This window comes from Oryctolagus cuniculus, chromosome 9 (assembly GCF_051225735.1).
Source record: "Oryctolagus cuniculus isolate XC-2025 breed Fujian yellow rabbit chromosome 9, ASM5122573v1, whole genome shotgun sequence".
NCBI lineage: Eukaryota > Metazoa > Chordata > Mammalia > Lagomorpha > Leporidae > Oryctolagus > Oryctolagus cuniculus.
Window position 1 is genome coordinate 136,714,347 of NC_142875.1, and position 16,794 is coordinate 136,731,140.

The following is a 16,794-nucleotide window of genomic DNA, read 5'->3' on the forward strand; positions in this document are numbered from 1 at the left end:
CGTGTTGGGGCCGGCGCCATGGCTCACTTGGTTAATCCTCCGCCTGCGGCGCCAGCATCCCATAGGGTCACCGGGTTCTGGTCCCGGTTGTTCCTCTTCCAGTCCAGCTCTGCTGTGGCCCCGGGAGGGCAGTGGAGGATGGCCCAGGTGCTAGGGCCCCTGCACCCGCATGGGAGACTGGGAGGAGGCACCTGGATCCTGGCTTCGGATTGGCATAGCTCTGGCCGTTGCGGCCATTTGGAGAGTAAACCAATGGAAGGAAGACCTTTCTCTGTCTCTCTCTCTCTCACACAGTCTGTAACTCTACCTGTCAAAATAAATAAAAATCTTTAAAAAAAAAAAAAAAACTGTGTTAACTCCTTCAGAGGCTGACATTGTGGCACAGTGGATAAAATTGCTGTCTGCAGTGCTGACATCCCATCTGAATACCAGTACAAGTCCTGGCTACTCTACTTCCCAAACAGCTCCTTGCTATTTTGCCTGGGAAAGCAGCAAAAGGTGCCCCAAATCCTTGGGCCCCTGCCATCCACGTGGAAGACGCACAAAGCTCCTGGCTGCTGGCTTTCGACTGGCCCAGCTCCCATTGTTGTGGCTATCTGGGGAGTGAACCAGCAGATTGAAGATCTGTCTCTTCTCTCTATCTGTAACTCTGCCTTTCAAATAAATAAATAAATATTTTTTCATGGAAGTAATATCAAAGAAAAGTGAGGAAGCACTTTTTTTAAAAAATTCACCTAAAAATGAAAGTGACCATTTTGCTTTAACAGGAAGAAGCTAAGGAAAACTGTGATGACTTATGCAAAGCTGACAGGTAACGGCAAAGTGTTCATGGGGCACGGTTGTTCCCAGGATTGAGCTTGGTACTGCCTGACATCCTCTGCTTCCTTAGCCAGCCTGTTTCTCAGATGAAGAGCGCCTTAATGAAATGAGACAATGTATCGCTCTGTACTTACTGAGTGCCAGTGCTGTCACTGTAGTAGCAGAATCACAAATAACACAGCATCACATCTGAAGTTCACAGGCTCAGAGGAGCCGTCTCGCTGTCCTCTTGTCCAGGAGCCCAAACGGTGAGGTCAGAGTCTGGGGTATGAGAGCGTCCTCTTCATCCAGCCACGCGTGCTTTGCTCTGTCAGCTGTGGAGATCCTGCGTGTTCATTTCCCTCTGTGTTGCTCGCTGGGCACTCACAGCTTCATCTGGAGCCCTCACTGGCGATGTGAACAGATCCCCTGTCCTGGATATATCAGATCCACAGTGTCTGTGCCTGGCCACCTGTGATATCTACAGGCACCACATTACAGTAAAGGAGGGATAGTATACAAAAGATACAAAAGTGGCCGGTGCCGCGGCTCACTAGGCTAATCCTCCACCTTTCGGCGCCGGCACACCGGATTCTGTCCCGGTTGCCCCTCTTCCAGGCCAGCTCGCTGCTGTGGCCAGGGAGTGCAGTGGAGGATGGCCCGAGTACTTGGGCCCTGCACCCCATGGGAGACCAGGATAAGTACCTGGCTCCTGCCATCGGATCAGCGCGGTGTGCCGGCCGCAGCGCGCCAGCCGTGGCGGCCATTGGAGGGTGAACCAACGGTAAAGGAAGACCTTTCTCTCTGTCTCTCTCTCTCTCACTGTCCACTCTGCCTGTCAAAAAATAAAAAATAAAAATAAAAACAAAAACAAAAAACAGACAAAAAAAAAAAAAAGATACAAAAGTATCTGTGTGCTCCTTTCCTCCTCCTGAGAGGTGCGTATACCTTCAGTGATAACAATTTGTGGCACCATAGTTTACGCTGCGGCCTGAGACACCAGCATCCCATAGGAGCACCAGATGGAGTCCCAGAAGCGCTCTGCTGATGCACCTGGGAAGGCAGCAGAGGCTGGTCCCTGGGCTTGGGGCCCTGCCACCCACGTGGAAGACCCAGATGGAGTTCCAGGCTCCTGGCTTCTGTTGGCCAGCCCTGGCCATTCAGACCATTTGGGGAATAAACCAGCAGAGATGGAAGACCTTTCTCTGTCTCTCCCTATGTCAGTTCTGATTTCCAGTGTTCTGAGGCACACTGGCATCTGAACAACCTTCACCTCCAGGTTCCTGCCACAATTCCTGGGAGCCTCTTCCTTGAATTCCTTTTAAGATTTATTTTTTATTTGAAAGTCAGAGTTACACAGAGCGAGAAGGAGAGGCAGAGAGAGAGAGAGAGAGAGAGGTCTTCCATCCACTGGTTCACTCCCCAATTGGCTGCAAAGACTGGAGCTGTGCCAATCGGAAGCCAGGAGCCAGGAGCTTCTTTTGGTTCTTCCACAATGGGTCCAGGAGTCCAAAGACTTGGGCCATCTTCTGCTGCTTTCCCAGGCCATAGCAGAGAGCTGGATCAGAACAGGAGCAGCCGGGATTCCAATCTGCAGCTGTATGGGATACTGGCACCACAGGCAGAAGCCTAGCCCATTACACCACATGCCGGCCCCTGTTGTCTTTCCTGATTGCCCATGGAACTGAAAACCCAATTTTGCTTAGTCTTCTACAAAATGAATGCCCTATGCTTTTATTGGCCTAATATTCATGAGAGATGTTTAGAAGAGGGCACCAAACACGCATGTGTGCAGGAAACATGCACCCTCAACAAGGTTTCCGTGTCTGTTCCATGTCATTGTGGTTCTGGGAAGACAGAATGGCCTGAGTCTAGCTGGCAATGTTATAACATTAAGCAGTGACTCCCAGTGATAGTCAACGGGGTTCAGCTTTGTTATAATTTTAATTGTTCTCTTGATTATAGAGAGAGAAGGCATGGAAGGAAATGGTTGTTTTTGCTTTTTTGAATACTTTATGCTGAGAACTTTTAGATTACAGTATTTTTCTTGATATGGAAACATCTTTATTTCAATATCACTGTTGAAAGATTATCCTGCTGGGGTCACAGACAGCTTTTCCATTCTTCTGCTTGCTTGGGTGCTTTTGAGAAGTCTGACTCAACTGCTGCCCTGCAAGGGTTGTCTCTGGCTTCCTACTCGTGTGTTCTGTTTGTTTTTGGGGTAGTACAGTTTCACTACAGCGTGTCCAAGTGTGGATTTCTTCTTATTTATCCTGGTTGGGATTCACAGGACTTCTTGAATCTGAGAAATGTTTTCCTTGGTTCTGTAAGTTACAACACATACATATATTTACAAATATTTTTAAATGTTTTCTCTATTCTTTTTTATATATACTTCACAGTTCTTTACCTTTCTTTCCTATTTTCCATCTGCTTGAAAGTCTGTGATCTGTTCTAGGTAACAGTTTCAGATTTTTTTCCAACTCGTTAATTTTTTCTTCTTCTTTGCCTAATCCGTTGCTGAGCCTATCCATTGTGCTTAGGTGATAATTACCGTAGCTTTCTCCCTCAGAGATGTCTCTGGTTCCTTTGCAGTTCTACCTGTCCTGTGTTGGTGGTGCCTTTTTCCTTCTTCTTTTCAATTTTATCTTTTACTTATTGAAATACCTCACGTTTAGTTCTGTCCTGTTCCATACATCACAGTATAAAGCTAATCTTGGAAGTCGTTATAAATCTGAATGTGTTGTCTCTTATTTCTTGCCCATTGGTTTAATATTTTATTATGAATTAATCTATGGCTGACTTTCCATGGAGGAGATACTGGTGGTTTAGATGAAAGATTGTTTTCCAGCAGAACAGATTTCTGATTATTTCTTTCAAGTGCCAGGACACGGTGCCACCAGCCTTGGGTATTTAATTTCTTGTCCTGGCCATGAGGAGTCTCAAGCCTGACCCATGGGAGAACCCTTTAGACGTTTCATTGCTTTTATCATTTTTTTCCGGAAGCTGTGGGCAGAGATAGTAAGGCCTCTTATCGCTCCTGTTACTGCCAGGGATTTGCCGCAGTTACCCATTCCCCAAGGCTGCAGGATCTTCAATGCTGGTTTCATTTGGTGGGCATTTCAGATTGGCTTCAAGTCCAGAGGCTTTGGGACCTCCATTTCTGCACCCGTGAGTGCTGTGTGATGCCCGCGTCTAGGTTCCTGATCTTCAGATGGGTAGCTCTCTGCTGTCAGCTTGCTGTTCGTTTCATCTGTTTCTGTTGGGTGTGGGTGGAAATCTTGGTGGTTTTCCTTATTTTACTGCAAATTCCACAAAATGCTTCAGAGCATTTTGGTGTACTGTCTTTATCCAATGTTGAGGTGTTCAGCTGTGTGAAAACCAATATTTAGCTTCCTATGCTGCTAGTAAAGAAGCCGTAAATAATTTTCAAACTTTTTTGCTTAAAAGAAGAAAGAGTGGGGGCCAGTGTTGTAGCATAGCAGGTGAAGCTGCTGCCCCCAGCACTGGCATCCTGTATGGGTGCCACTGCATGGCCAGCTATCCCTCTTCAGATTAAGCTCCCTCCCAAGAGCCTGAGAAAGCAGCAGAAGAGGCCTACGTGCTTGGGCCCCTGCACCCCTGTGGGCGACCAGGAAGAAGCTCAGGGTTGGCCCCCATCCCCATTTACTCTTAATAATGCATCCGGTTTGTCAAGATTCTGATAATCCCTTCAAGAGTTACTGTTAAGAAAACAGACAAAAATGGGAAACCTTAAGCAATCAGGCTGACAACGAGCCACTCTCAGTCATCCAAGAATATCAAAGAAATTACAGAGAAATATCAGAAAATTCGTTTGTTCTGTGCTTCTTTATTCATGGCCTTATTTCAAAGAGAATTTAAGATAGCTACAAAGATACATAAAATTTCAGATATAAAAAAGACATAGGTGAGAAAAAAACGAACAAGAAGAAATAAACAAAGGAGTGAGATTAAACAGAAGTGTGCACCTCGGAGTCCCTTACCCTTGTTAGGAGGCAGGTGGCAAACCTGCAAACCTGCAAACCTGGCCTTAGGCTGTCTAAGAGTGGCTTACAAAGGAACCCCACGCCAGTGTGAGAGAACCGCAGACTCCTAGCACTGGTGGAAGGTCTCACAGAGCATAGCATCAAGAGGGCGCTGTGTCCTGAAAGCAGCATCTTGTAAAAGGGGAACTATTAGAACTATGTGGGGACAAGAAATGGGACTATCCTCCAGAACCCAGGAAGTGCCCCATGTAGAGTAATCACAGCTGCAGGCTCTACAATGCCTTATGCCTGCATCCCTCCAAGTGAGCCAATGAATGTACACAAAACACCACGCAGCAAAAGCAGCTCTACTTGAGATTAACATGACATGGCTAGTGGCAACTTGCAGCTGATCTGATCAAACAATAGGTGTTAGTGCATCCTGGTGCACAAGTCACAAACTCCAGCAATTTCAGGGCCAGGGAGTTAGCATTAGAGCATCCACGGCCAGGTACAGGATCCCAGGAAAAGGGGGGTGAGTATAAGAAAAGTGTTTTGGAAAACGAAATCCATCCATTGTAGAGTTTTGTTTCTAATAGTTGAGAATAATAGCATATCCAAGAGTGTGCTTGTTTCTGCACTAGACATCCTATAGAGAGCCCAACTAGGCCTTCATTTCTCAAAGACTCCTCGCTTGTGTTTGTCACTCTCTTGAAAAATTTCAGGAAAGTTTCAATTAAACAACAATTTCTGTACCAACTCTTGACTTTTATAAGCAGCTCACTCTTTTGAACACTAATCATTACTGACTCAAATTTTCCTCTGACTCTGGCTTCTGAAAGAAAACTTTTTCTTGGTCTTTTAGTAGAAAGAGCTGTTTAAAAATAGCCCAGTCAACCAGAGGCCACATAGTAAAAGCATGCAATGCTGAGGAAGGGAGCAAACAGCGGAAGGGTGATAATGGCCTCACCTCTCACAGTGCCTGGTGAGACACTGCCCAGTACATGTCAGTGTGAGGTCCCCACTGATGGACATTGTCTCACCTCTCAATGTGTAGTCAGACAGCATCCAGTGCAGGCCAGTGTGACATCCCAGATATTGGACAGCGGTCTAACCTGTCAAAGTGCTGGTCAGACACTGTCCAGTGCAGGACCCCTGATGGCCATGCTGCCATTTCCCACAATTCCCAAGCCTCTTTGCAAATGCCCACACCCCATCCCTTGCCGGTCTCACAGAGTCCATCAGCAAGGACCCCAGTGCCCTCAGGTGGATCTGTAGCCAGGGGCTTCCATTGCCGGAAGCGGGGTCTGTGTTCCTCCCCTGTAGTCACCTTCCCGGCCTCAGGAATTTTTCCTCCCTTCCTTGTTTCTTCAACTTTTCCTTTTCTCCAGGCTCTTATCTGTCAACAGACAGGTCAAACCTCCTTATCTTTAAACAAACCAGACCGCCCAGGCCCTGCACAGCTTCTGAACTGGGGCCTCCAGGCACGGTCTTGGCTCTGCACCACTGCACGGGCTCTCGCAGGCAGGACCCTGGTGCCAGCGCTTCGCCCCGACAGCTCCTGCCTGATGACCTCCTAACTGCTGAATCCTCTTGTCCTTTTACAGCGCTTGCCACTGCTGACTTCTTTTAAGTCTCCCTCGTCTACTCTGGCCGTCCCCTGACATGCCTGGGTGTTCACTGACATTCGGAGTTGGGTGGCCCTCCTCACGTCCTCCTCTACAGGCCGTCCGTCCGGTGTTGTGCAGCTCCCACTCTGCAGCTCTAGAGCAGTCCTAAGTGCCTGATCCCCAGCCAGCCCGCCTCAAACTCCATGTGTCTACAACTGAACTTACCCTACCGTTCCCATTCTCTCCCTGAACTAATGTCATCACCTCAGCTCACACTGGTCATTAAGATCTCTTTGAGGGGCTGGCGCTGTGACGTAGTGGGTAAAGCCACCACCTGCAGTGCCGGTATCTCATATGGGAGCCAGTTTGAGTCCTGGTTGCTCCTTTTCCATTCCAGCTCTCTGCTATGGCCTGGGAAAGCAGCAGAAGATGGCACATGTCCCTGGGCCCTTGCACCGACGTGGGAGACCCAGAAGCTCCTGGAATGGCTTCGGATTGGCCTAGCTCTAACCCTTGCGGCCATCTGGGAAGTGAACCAGCGGATGGAAGGTCTCTCTCTGGCTCTGTTTCTGCCTCTCTGTATCTCTGCTTTTCAAATAAATAATCTTTTTTTAAAAAAAGATGTCTTTGATCCTCCTTCCCTCCTGCATCTACCTCTAATTCGTCATTAAGTCCCAATTCTCTCCTGAATCAGTCCCCTACTCTGTCACATCACTACCCTTCTGCAAGACATTCCCCAGTAGGAACAAAGTGAGTGCATTCTGACAGGTTTGCCGGCCTTGTCTATACCACTGCCAGGACAAGGCCATACCTTTGGGAAACATCTAAGTTACTTAGCACGACAGCAAAGGGCATTCACTTTCTAGCTTTCTCAAATATAGCCCGGTCAAACAACCCAAGTGCCCTGAAAACGCCTCTCCAGCCTCTTTCTCTAAGTTGCCTGTGGCTTCCCCACCCCCACTATTTAGTCCTGCAACACTGAGGTCGGATTTCCCCACCTGCGGGGTGTCCACTCCAAGCCCTCCTCCCCCACCAAGACCAGGTGCTGCCCTGGCATATCCCCTTAGCTGGGCTGTATGCTTACTTCTCAGGAGGCACTCGTACCCACTTGGCAAGTGTGAATTTACTTACCTGGACCCTGCCTTGAGTACCAGGCATGCATTATTCCTTTTGTCCTCACACCGTCTGAGAAGCAGGGCCTAGCACTAGCCTTGGTTTCCAAGCGAGGAAACTAAGCAATTTCTTGGATGCTGCAGATTTACTTCTTAATCTTTTTGGGGGGTCTGGGGCGTGGGGACAGGATCATGTCCTGTTTGCGGAGCTTGGCAAAGTCTGGCATACAGCAGCTCAATAAAGTGTTTTGTTGAATGAATGAATGAAGAGCTCCAATGATAGACTGGAACCAACACACAGAAAACAAACAGGGGGAGATTTTAGTTTAGCAGAAGGAAGAACATTGTATCAGCTGGCATCATTCAAAAATTGACCACAGTCGGCCCTGGTGACCACAGGTTCTGCACTTGCAGACCCAACCAGGTGCAGATCAAAAACACTGGGGGCCGGCGCCGCGGCTCACTAGGCTAATTCTCTACCTTGCGGCACTGGCACACGAGGTTCTAGTCCCGGTCGGGGTGCCGGATTCTGTCCCGGTTGCCCCTCTTCCAGGCCAGCTCTCTTCTGTGGCCTGGGAAGGCAGTGGAGGATGGCCCAAGTGCTTGGGCCCTGCACCCCATGGGAGACCAGGAGAAGCACTTGGCTCCTGCCTTCGGATCAGCGCGGGGCGCCGGCTGCAGCGTGCCAGCCGTGGGCGGCCATTGGAGGGTGAACCAACGGCAAAAGGAAGACCTTTCTCTCTGTCTCTCTCACTGTCCACTCTGCCTGTCAAAATAAATAAATAAATAAATAAAATTTAAAAAACACTGGGAAAAAACTGCATGTGTTGAGGATGTACAAATTCCCTCCTTATTAGTCCTTAAACAATTACTCACCTAGCCTTTCGATCGTATTAGGTATTCTAAGTAACCTAGAGATGACTGAAGGTATATGGGAGATGTGCATGTATCTGTTACATGCAAATGCTACTCCTACCTGCTGGACACAGGCAGTTACTGCACTAAGCAGGATTTAGCATGCAGGTGTCTGTCTTTTATTAGCTTTTGTTCTCCAGACTCTAGCCCAGGGCTAGAAAAGCTAAGCAGGTGTTTGTGAAGCTGAACTGGATTGAACACAGAAGCCCAGCAAATTAAAAACTGGGTATTTTTACTGGAAATTTAACTTGCACTCTTCTTATTTCTTCCCATTACTGCCCAAAGAGCTTTGAGAAGGGAGGACAGGTGGCAGGTTTGGGCCTCATTTGCTGCTAGTAACAGGTCATCAGGCTGCAAGCCCTGCATGGGCAGGGCCAGCACCTTTTCATCACTACCCTTAGGCTAGCACTTGGTAGAGACTCGCTGCATGGAACACACACAGACGCAGGGACAAGACGCACGGAGATACGTGCCTCAGGGAAAGCCAGCTTTAGCTGGAACACCAGACCAGATCAGAGTGGTCACCCTGCAAAACTAGTGAAATTATGGGCTTTGGATCCCAAAACAGACAGAAAGGAAGGACAAGAGAAGAAAAGCACTACCTAGCAACTGTCATTCCCAAGGCTGGGACGCGCTCAAGGAGGCACAATCTTTCCCAGATACCCACAGCCGGAGAGTGCAGAAGCAGTAGCTGCATGAGCGCTGGGGTTCCTGCCAGATTTCAGATTATGTGATTTTCATTTGTTGATCCTGAATATCAAACTGAGAGGCACTTAAATGATTCTGATGGCTAAATGCTGTTCTTGACAGTGCAAACAGACATGCAAGAGAGAAACTGTTAGTGGAGCTCATTCCAGCGGGGTGTGGGTGTGGGAGACAGGTGATAAGCAAGAGAAGGCTGCTAGAGACCAGGCGAATGACAGGACGACAGGGACATAGTGCAGCACTCCCATTGCCACGTGCTGGACTTTCTCACCCCACAGAGCCCTCCAGCAACCTCTGATAGTACTCATAAGGCCCCAAAGTCCACCCTTCCTGAGTGTCCCACTGTATAAAGGCCCCTGTAACTTCGGCCACTTCCTCCCTGGCTTCCAGCTTTCCTCTCCTCTGGCCACAGGAAAAAAAAACCTGAAATTTTCTTTTCAAAAGCCTTCCACAAACTGTGCAGCACATAGGTGAGTTTGGTGTCACTGATCTCACTCTTTGGGGTCTTAACTCCCAGGTGTACTGGCATGCTTGCTAACCCTTCATTCAGTCCTCCCCTCCAGTCCTTCAATAAACCAGGTTCATCCTTTCCAGACTTCCAGGGTGTTCTTAGATCTTCATTTAAAGTAGCCCCTGTGTGTGTGTGTCTCACCTCTGCTTCCAATTCCAGCTTCCTGCCAATGGGCACCCCTGGGGAGCAGCAGGTGGCCTCAGGTAGCTGTGTCCCTCCCACCCACATGGGACACAGAATCGAATTTCAGGCTCCTGGCTTCCGTCTGACCCAGACCGGACTGTTGCAGCCAACTAGGGAGTGAAATAGTAGATAGAAGATCTTTGTCTCTGTGCCTTTCAAATAAAATTGGGGGGGGGGGTAAAAACAAAACTTTACTAAGTTTTTAAATAATACTTTTCTTCTCCCTCTGAGGCCAGTAGAAATAACATTACATACTACATATTAGCAATTATACAATGACAGGCAGGATTTGACATGAGTCATCAGATAGCAAAATAAGTAGAAAAGGATTATTGCTGGATTTCACGTGTTTTATAAGCAAACTGGTTTATCAATGTTTGTTTTTCCCTCTGTGCAAAACCTTGAGACCCAAAAGTTGAGCCCTGTTCCATGGTTCCTAGCACAGGCCCTGCTAAACACCTGGTGTCTTTCCAGGCTTCACAGTCAAATCACAGTGCCCTCCACTGTGCAGTCACACGGGATCACGCACACCCCATGTGCTCTTATTTTCTCCCAGAGAATAAAGGCCAATATTTGGTTTTGAAATATAGCTCGTAAAGGCCTGTCACTCATAGCAAAAGAGAAAAATGTTTAAAGTGGTGACGCTCAGTGCCCTCCAATGTAAACGATTCCCTTAGGGCAGACTTTGAGCGGTTCCCTCTTTAGACTGACACAATACCTTCTACTGAGGGTTGTCAGAAGCAGCAGAAAAACCTCATGTTCATCACAGCAGAAGAAAATCCATTCCCAGGGCTGGCGTGGCACAGTGACTCACCCCAGCATCTGCAGTGCCAGCTCCACTTTCATCCAGCTCCCTCCTAATGCACCTGAGAAAGCGACATTAGAAGGCTCAAGTACTCGGTCCCCCGCCACACACTTGGGATACCCGGAAGAAACTCCTGATTCCTGGCTTCAGCCTGTCCCAGTCCCAGCCTTTGAAGCCATTTGGTGAGTGAACCAGCAGATGGAAGATATCTCTCTGTCTCTCCCTCTCTGTAATTCTTTATAAATCATAACTAAACTGTTAAAAAAAATCTTTCTACAATTTAAGAGAGAAATTAGGTGAGCAATATGAAATTGCTCATTTAATATTTTAAACTAAACTATTAATGGAGCTAGGAAAATCCAGAACTCCCAGTTTTGGATAATTCTTATTTATTTAAATACTTACTATTGCTAAAATGATTTTAAATGATAATAAATACAAAAGAAAGCGTTTAAACTCCAGGGTTTGATTATATTGAAATATAAATCTGCTAACTTTATGCAAGGAGCATATGAGGACTATCCAAATGGTTTATAGCATTTTCCTTTAACTGTAACAAGTCACTGTGCTGGAAAAATCATCTTATAGGGTAGGGTCTCGGGGAACATCAATCTTGCTTCAAGGAAAACCACTGTATTTTAGAGCTGATTCAGTTATCCGTGAGGGACTGAATGAGACATGAGGAACGTGCCTGGCTCAGGGCCGGTATGCCGTGTGCCCAGCAGGACCCGCGATCCAGGGCTGTTTCTACCCAGACATCGGATGTCAGGATTGGGTCCAGCAGTGCTTGGAGCCAGCTCCAAGCCAATTAGCATCCAGAAATTTCCCATGCTTCTCAGTGTATCGCAGCTAAAACAACTCTGGGCTTTTTCTTAATCTTATAAAAACATGAGTGACAACTGTGTGCAGCAAATTTCTGCGCTAGCCCTTAAGCTTGTCATTAACAGACTGACATTTTCATTTCAAGCTAAGCCTTAAGTATAAATCAGGAGATGGCTGGGATCTTGGTTACAGTGCTGAAATATTCCAGCAGTCAGGCTCAGTACAAGACCACTCCTGTCAAAAATACCTTTAACTCTGGGGCTGGTGCTGTGGTGCACCGGGTTAATGCCCTGGCCTAAAATGCTGTCATCTTATGTGGGCGCTGGTTCAAGACCCAGCTGCTCCACTTCCCATCCAGCTCTCTGCTATGGCCTAGGAAAGCAGTAGAAGATGGCCCAAGCGCTTGGGCCCCTGCACCCACGTGGGAGACTTGGAGGAAGCACCTGGCTCCTGGCTTCGGATAGGCGCAGCTCCAGCTGTTGCGGCCATCTGGGGAGTGAAGCAACGGAAGGAAGACCTTTCTTTCTGTCTCACCCTCTCACTGTAACTCTACCTCTGAAATAAATAAAAATCTTAAAAAAAAAAAACACACAGAACAAATGATGTCAAAGAGGCTTGAAACTGCTTTTCTGTAATTCAGATCTTACAGCTAATGAAATACAACGTAATTCCTTATGCACCTTTAATGGCACTGGTTATTTCATGTTATCTTTTTTTTAAGATTCACTTATTTATTTGAAAGACAGAGAGAGGCAGAGGCAGAGAGAGAGGTCTTCCATCTGCTGGTTTGCTCCCCAGATGGCCACAATGGCTGGAGCTTTGCAGATCCAAAGCCAGGAACCAGGAGCTTCCTCTAGGTCTCCCATGCAGGTGCAGGGGCCCAAGGACTTGTTCCATCTTCTGCTGCTTTCCCAGGCCATAGCAGAGAGCTGGATGGGAAGTGGAGCAGCTGGGACTCGAACCAGTGCCCATATGGGATGCTGGCACTGCAGGTGACCACTTTACCTGTCACTCTATAGCACTGGCCCCTTGATGTTATCTTTACACATCTTTCATTTTTATAACATACGTGTTAAAATTTATTTATTTGAAAGGCAGAGTCAGAGAGAGAGAGAGACAGAGAGAGAAAGGAGAGATAGAGTTAGAGAATGGATCTTTTAACTACTGGTTCACTCCCCAAATGGCCGCAACAGCCAGGGATGAGCCAGCCCAAAGCCAAGAGCCAAGAGCTTCATCCAGGTCTCCCATGTGGGTGGCAGGGGTCCAAGCACTTCGGCCATCTTCTGCCTTTCCAGGCACATTAGCTGGGTGCTGGCTCAAAAGTGGAGCAGCTTAACCTGCTGCACTACAGCCCCAGCCCCAACACAGACTTCTTGAGGATGGCTGATCATGAATGAATGGAGGAATCTGTGAGGCTACAGAAGAGGACAGAGGCAGCAGACTGGCCATGCTGGGACCCAGCAGGGGAAGGAGGCTGTGGGGCTCCTAACAGCTACACACAGCTTCACCCCCAAGCCCGCACGCATCCAGGACGTGCAGGGAGGCAGGTGAAGGGGCAGGGTGAGGAAGGGAGGGCCCCTTCACTCTGAATTACCACATTTGTAAACAGTAATTCGACTGTGCTCACCCAATGACTGTGTATAGCAAATTCTCTAGTGAAAAAGTCACAACACATACGTGTGCTCACAGGATGTGCATGTCAATTATATCAGCAAACACAGAGAACATGCTCAGGACACACACAAGGTGATGGCAGGCTCACTGCCAAGGACAAGGCTGGGATCCAGGTTGGGGAGCAGGAGTCAAAGAGGACTTAAACTATTTGTGTTTCAACTTTTTATGAAATATATGTAATTTAAAATTAAGATAAAGCAAGAGGACCAAGACAATGGCACAGAACCTAGACTTTCCAGGTCTAACCTGCTGTGTCATCAGAAACGAATACATTACTTTCTCTTAGTTTTCCCATTTAATTTTTAAGGTTTATTTGGAGAGCAGAATGAGAGGTGCTTCACACCTCAACTGGCAGCAAGACCCTCAGCTGGTCAGGATCCAGGAACTATATCCTGGTCTCCTGGGTTGCAGGGACCCAAGCACTATGGGTCATTGTCTGCTGCCCTCCCAGGAGCATAAGCAGGGAACTGGATCATGAGCGGAGCAGCCAGGATGTGAACCAGAGCTCCAATATGGCATGCCGGCATTGCAAGCAGCAGCGTAACCCACTTCACCATTCTGGCAACAGTTTTCCTACTTATAAAATGTGCAGGCAGGGTTGGCAGATCTCTAAGCTCTGTTGTAGGATGAGCTCTGAGCTATCAACTATTCTAAGTCACTGTCTGAAACCACTAGGCCAATGGGATATTAAAATCTTAGTACCAGCTGAACTGTCTAGAATTAAGACTATTATAAATAAAGCAGCCTCACTCTATTCTTTTATCAAAGTGTGGCATATCTGCACAAAGAATACAACAGTCAACTTCAGGTGCTGTCACTTTTGAAACACCACTCAGAGCTAGGTATGTCTATAAAAAGGCAGCTGATCAATGAACTTTCAAATGAGGAAGAAAAGCAGAGAAATCAGCGTTCATCTTTTTGGGAAGGACAGTGTTAGTGAAGTTCCCAAAACTCCCAAGCAGCCCTCTGGATGAGTAACACTGTGAAGACTATGAAGTAATGTGTGCAAGATACTTCTATGCATCTTCAGTTCTCTTGGGCTGTGCATAAATCAAGCATGGCTAGAAATGGATGATGATTAGCGATGAAGGACAGGATGGGGTTTGGGGATACTTGTCGGACAACTGATAATATCTTTAAAAAATGCATGTGTGTTTTAAGCAACCATTTCACAGACATGGTCCTATGGCAAACCTGCTTTAGGAAAATATCCTGTTGTAAGAGAGAACAGAATTTGAGGGTGGTGTGTCTCTGTGTCTCTAAGAGTGGTGCCCACATGGGGGAGGTAGCCTCACTAGAATGGACCCACAAAAGAGAATGGCAGGAGTCCAGAAAATCAGCCAGGTGGTTCTCACACACATCCTCCTTGTTTGTGCAGCCCTCATTTAGTTTCCTGTTTTGTTATGAGTGATTGATCTGCATTCCTTGATACCAGTCACCTCCTAGGTCAAGACAACTGTTTCCATCAGTTGTGCACATGTAGTGATGTAGTATGTCAAACATATTTACAAAGTCAAATCTGAACCTATCTGCAATTATGTGTGATACTGTAATCCACTTTCTTGTGTTCCACGTGTTGAATGGGACGGAACTAAAGCAGAGAAGGCTAGGACTCAGGCCATATCTATCTTTGCATAGGCCCCCAGAAGGTTCATGGTAAAAACGGACTAAAAGATAAAAACAACAAAAAAAATCACCTTCACTTCTCAGTATAACCTCCACCAATCAAGCTGAAGAGGCTTTTTAAAGCAATGGCACTGGCCATCTCGTCCATCCTTAAAATGGTTCTGGGTATTTAACCAGGTCAATCCAGGCATTCTTACATTATAAACTGAAGACAGATGAATGTTCTTTAAAGATATTTTAAGATTAGGAACTGTAACAGAAGCCAGAGGTGCTAAATCAGGACTCCAGGTGGAAGTCTAATGACTTCTCCTAGCAAATCTCATGAACTGTCCTGCTCTGAGGAGAGGAATTAACAGTATTGCTGCAGTGCAGAACCTTTTCTTCAGTGTTTTTGCTAACGCTTTCCTGATTTCCACAAAACACCCTCCTAATAAGCAACGTAACTTGAGCATCCCATTAATTGCTGCCATGACCTTTACTCTTGAGTGGTCAATATTTCCTTTGGCTGGACCTCTTCTACCTCTTGGTAGCCATTGGTGATTGTGTTTTGTCTTCAAAATTGCTCTGGTAAAGCCATGTTTCATCTCCCATTACAATTCTTAGGAGAAATCCTTCCAGATTTTGATCCCACATGCTTTGAAATTTCCATTGAAAGCCCTGCTGCTGATCTGGCAAACCTTAGCAAGATCAAAAGGGGAAAATGTTCCCCTCTTCACTGAGGCTTAAGCAAAGCATACAGAACTTGATGCAATATCACAAAACTGCCTTTTTCTTCAAAGTAGTCCTGTTGCACACTTGGATTTCAGCATTGCTATATTCTGTGAAAATATCTTCTAAGGTTTGTAATTTTGATTGTCTGATTTACTAATTTACAACCTTGTTCATAATAGCTGAAATAACATTCCAAACTTCAGACAACACAAGGAGGAAAATCACAGCATACCTCCTATCCTTGTGAGCATTATGATCATCCATCAAGCCTTTGATTATGTCTGAGTTCTTAGTTAATGAGTTGGACTGTCTAACCTTGTTTAACTTCACAATAGATGCTAAGACTAAAAGACATTTAGCTATCGTATGGAGAGAACTGGTAGCTTGGAGAAAAAATAAATTGGTCTCTGGAGATGTAGTCTGTTTTCAACACAAGGTAGTCAAAACTCTGCATTCTCCTTTTTCTTCACCCGTGATCATGTTTTCATTTCTCAAGTCATAAAATGACGGATTCTTCTTGAGCTTTGGGGTAGTTCTTGATGGCATGGAGTTGTAAAAGTGATACAGATTCCTCACTTTGAGAGGAGCTAGAGCATCCAGTGGTCCATACTTCTCCAGCAAGGCTGTCACACAAAAGCAGTGATCTTAATAAGTGGTGGTGACTTGTGTGCTCATGGGCGTTCTTGCTCTTTTTATCCACTAATGAGTCTCCTCTGTTAACTCACCCAGATGTTACTCTTATTCAAGACCAGGCTGCAGACTAATAAAGAGAATTAGTGAGTAAATAAGATCAGCCGCCTTGGGAGCCCTGTGCAAACATTCAGGTTAGTATTATATATGTGTAGTGAGTAAGAGCAGGCTTCAGTGACCACATGCACTCTCCTAAGGGGGGTGGAAACACATGCCAGAGCCGACACAATGACTGCTGCAAAGTCTTTACTGATGGATTTGCAACAGCATTTTGTCTACAGATTGTAATCAGGGACATGCTGCATGAAATCCCATAGGTTTCTGAAGTTTTTGCTGCCTCCATCCAGAAACAGAGACAGTGTAACTAACATCTACAGGGGGTGCTAGACACTGAGCCAAAGTAGCCAGGCACACAGTCATTTTTCTTTTTTAGATTTATTTATTTGAAAGGCAGTTACAGAAAGAGAGGGATAGGCAAATCGAGAGAGATCTTCTATCCACTGGTTTATCCTCCAAATGGCTCCAACAGCCACGGCTGGGACAGGCTGAAATCAGAAGTCAGGAGCTTTATCAAGGTCTCCCACTGAGTGGCAGGGCCCAACCATTTGGGCCATCCTCTGCCAAGTGCGTTAGCAGGGAGCTGAAT

At 46.5% G+C, this 16,794-nt stretch overlaps 1 long non-coding RNA gene across 11 annotated transcripts in view; it reads right to left on the bottom strand.

Annotated features, from left to right (window-relative positions):
• The window catches only part of LOC103348935 (uncharacterized), a 280,781-nt gene that overhangs the window by 252,075 nt on the left and 11,912 nt on the right, over positions 1-16,794 (bottom strand). Inside the window, exon 2 of one of the 11 annotated variants that reach the window (XR_016213686.1) lies at positions 3,204-16,218. The exons of the other annotated variants lie outside the window; for them this stretch is intronic. This is a non-coding gene — a long non-coding RNA (uncharacterized LOC103348935). Of the gene's footprint in view, positions 1-3,203; positions 16,219-16,794 lie in introns of those variants that run through there. 11 annotated transcript variants of the gene reach the window in all.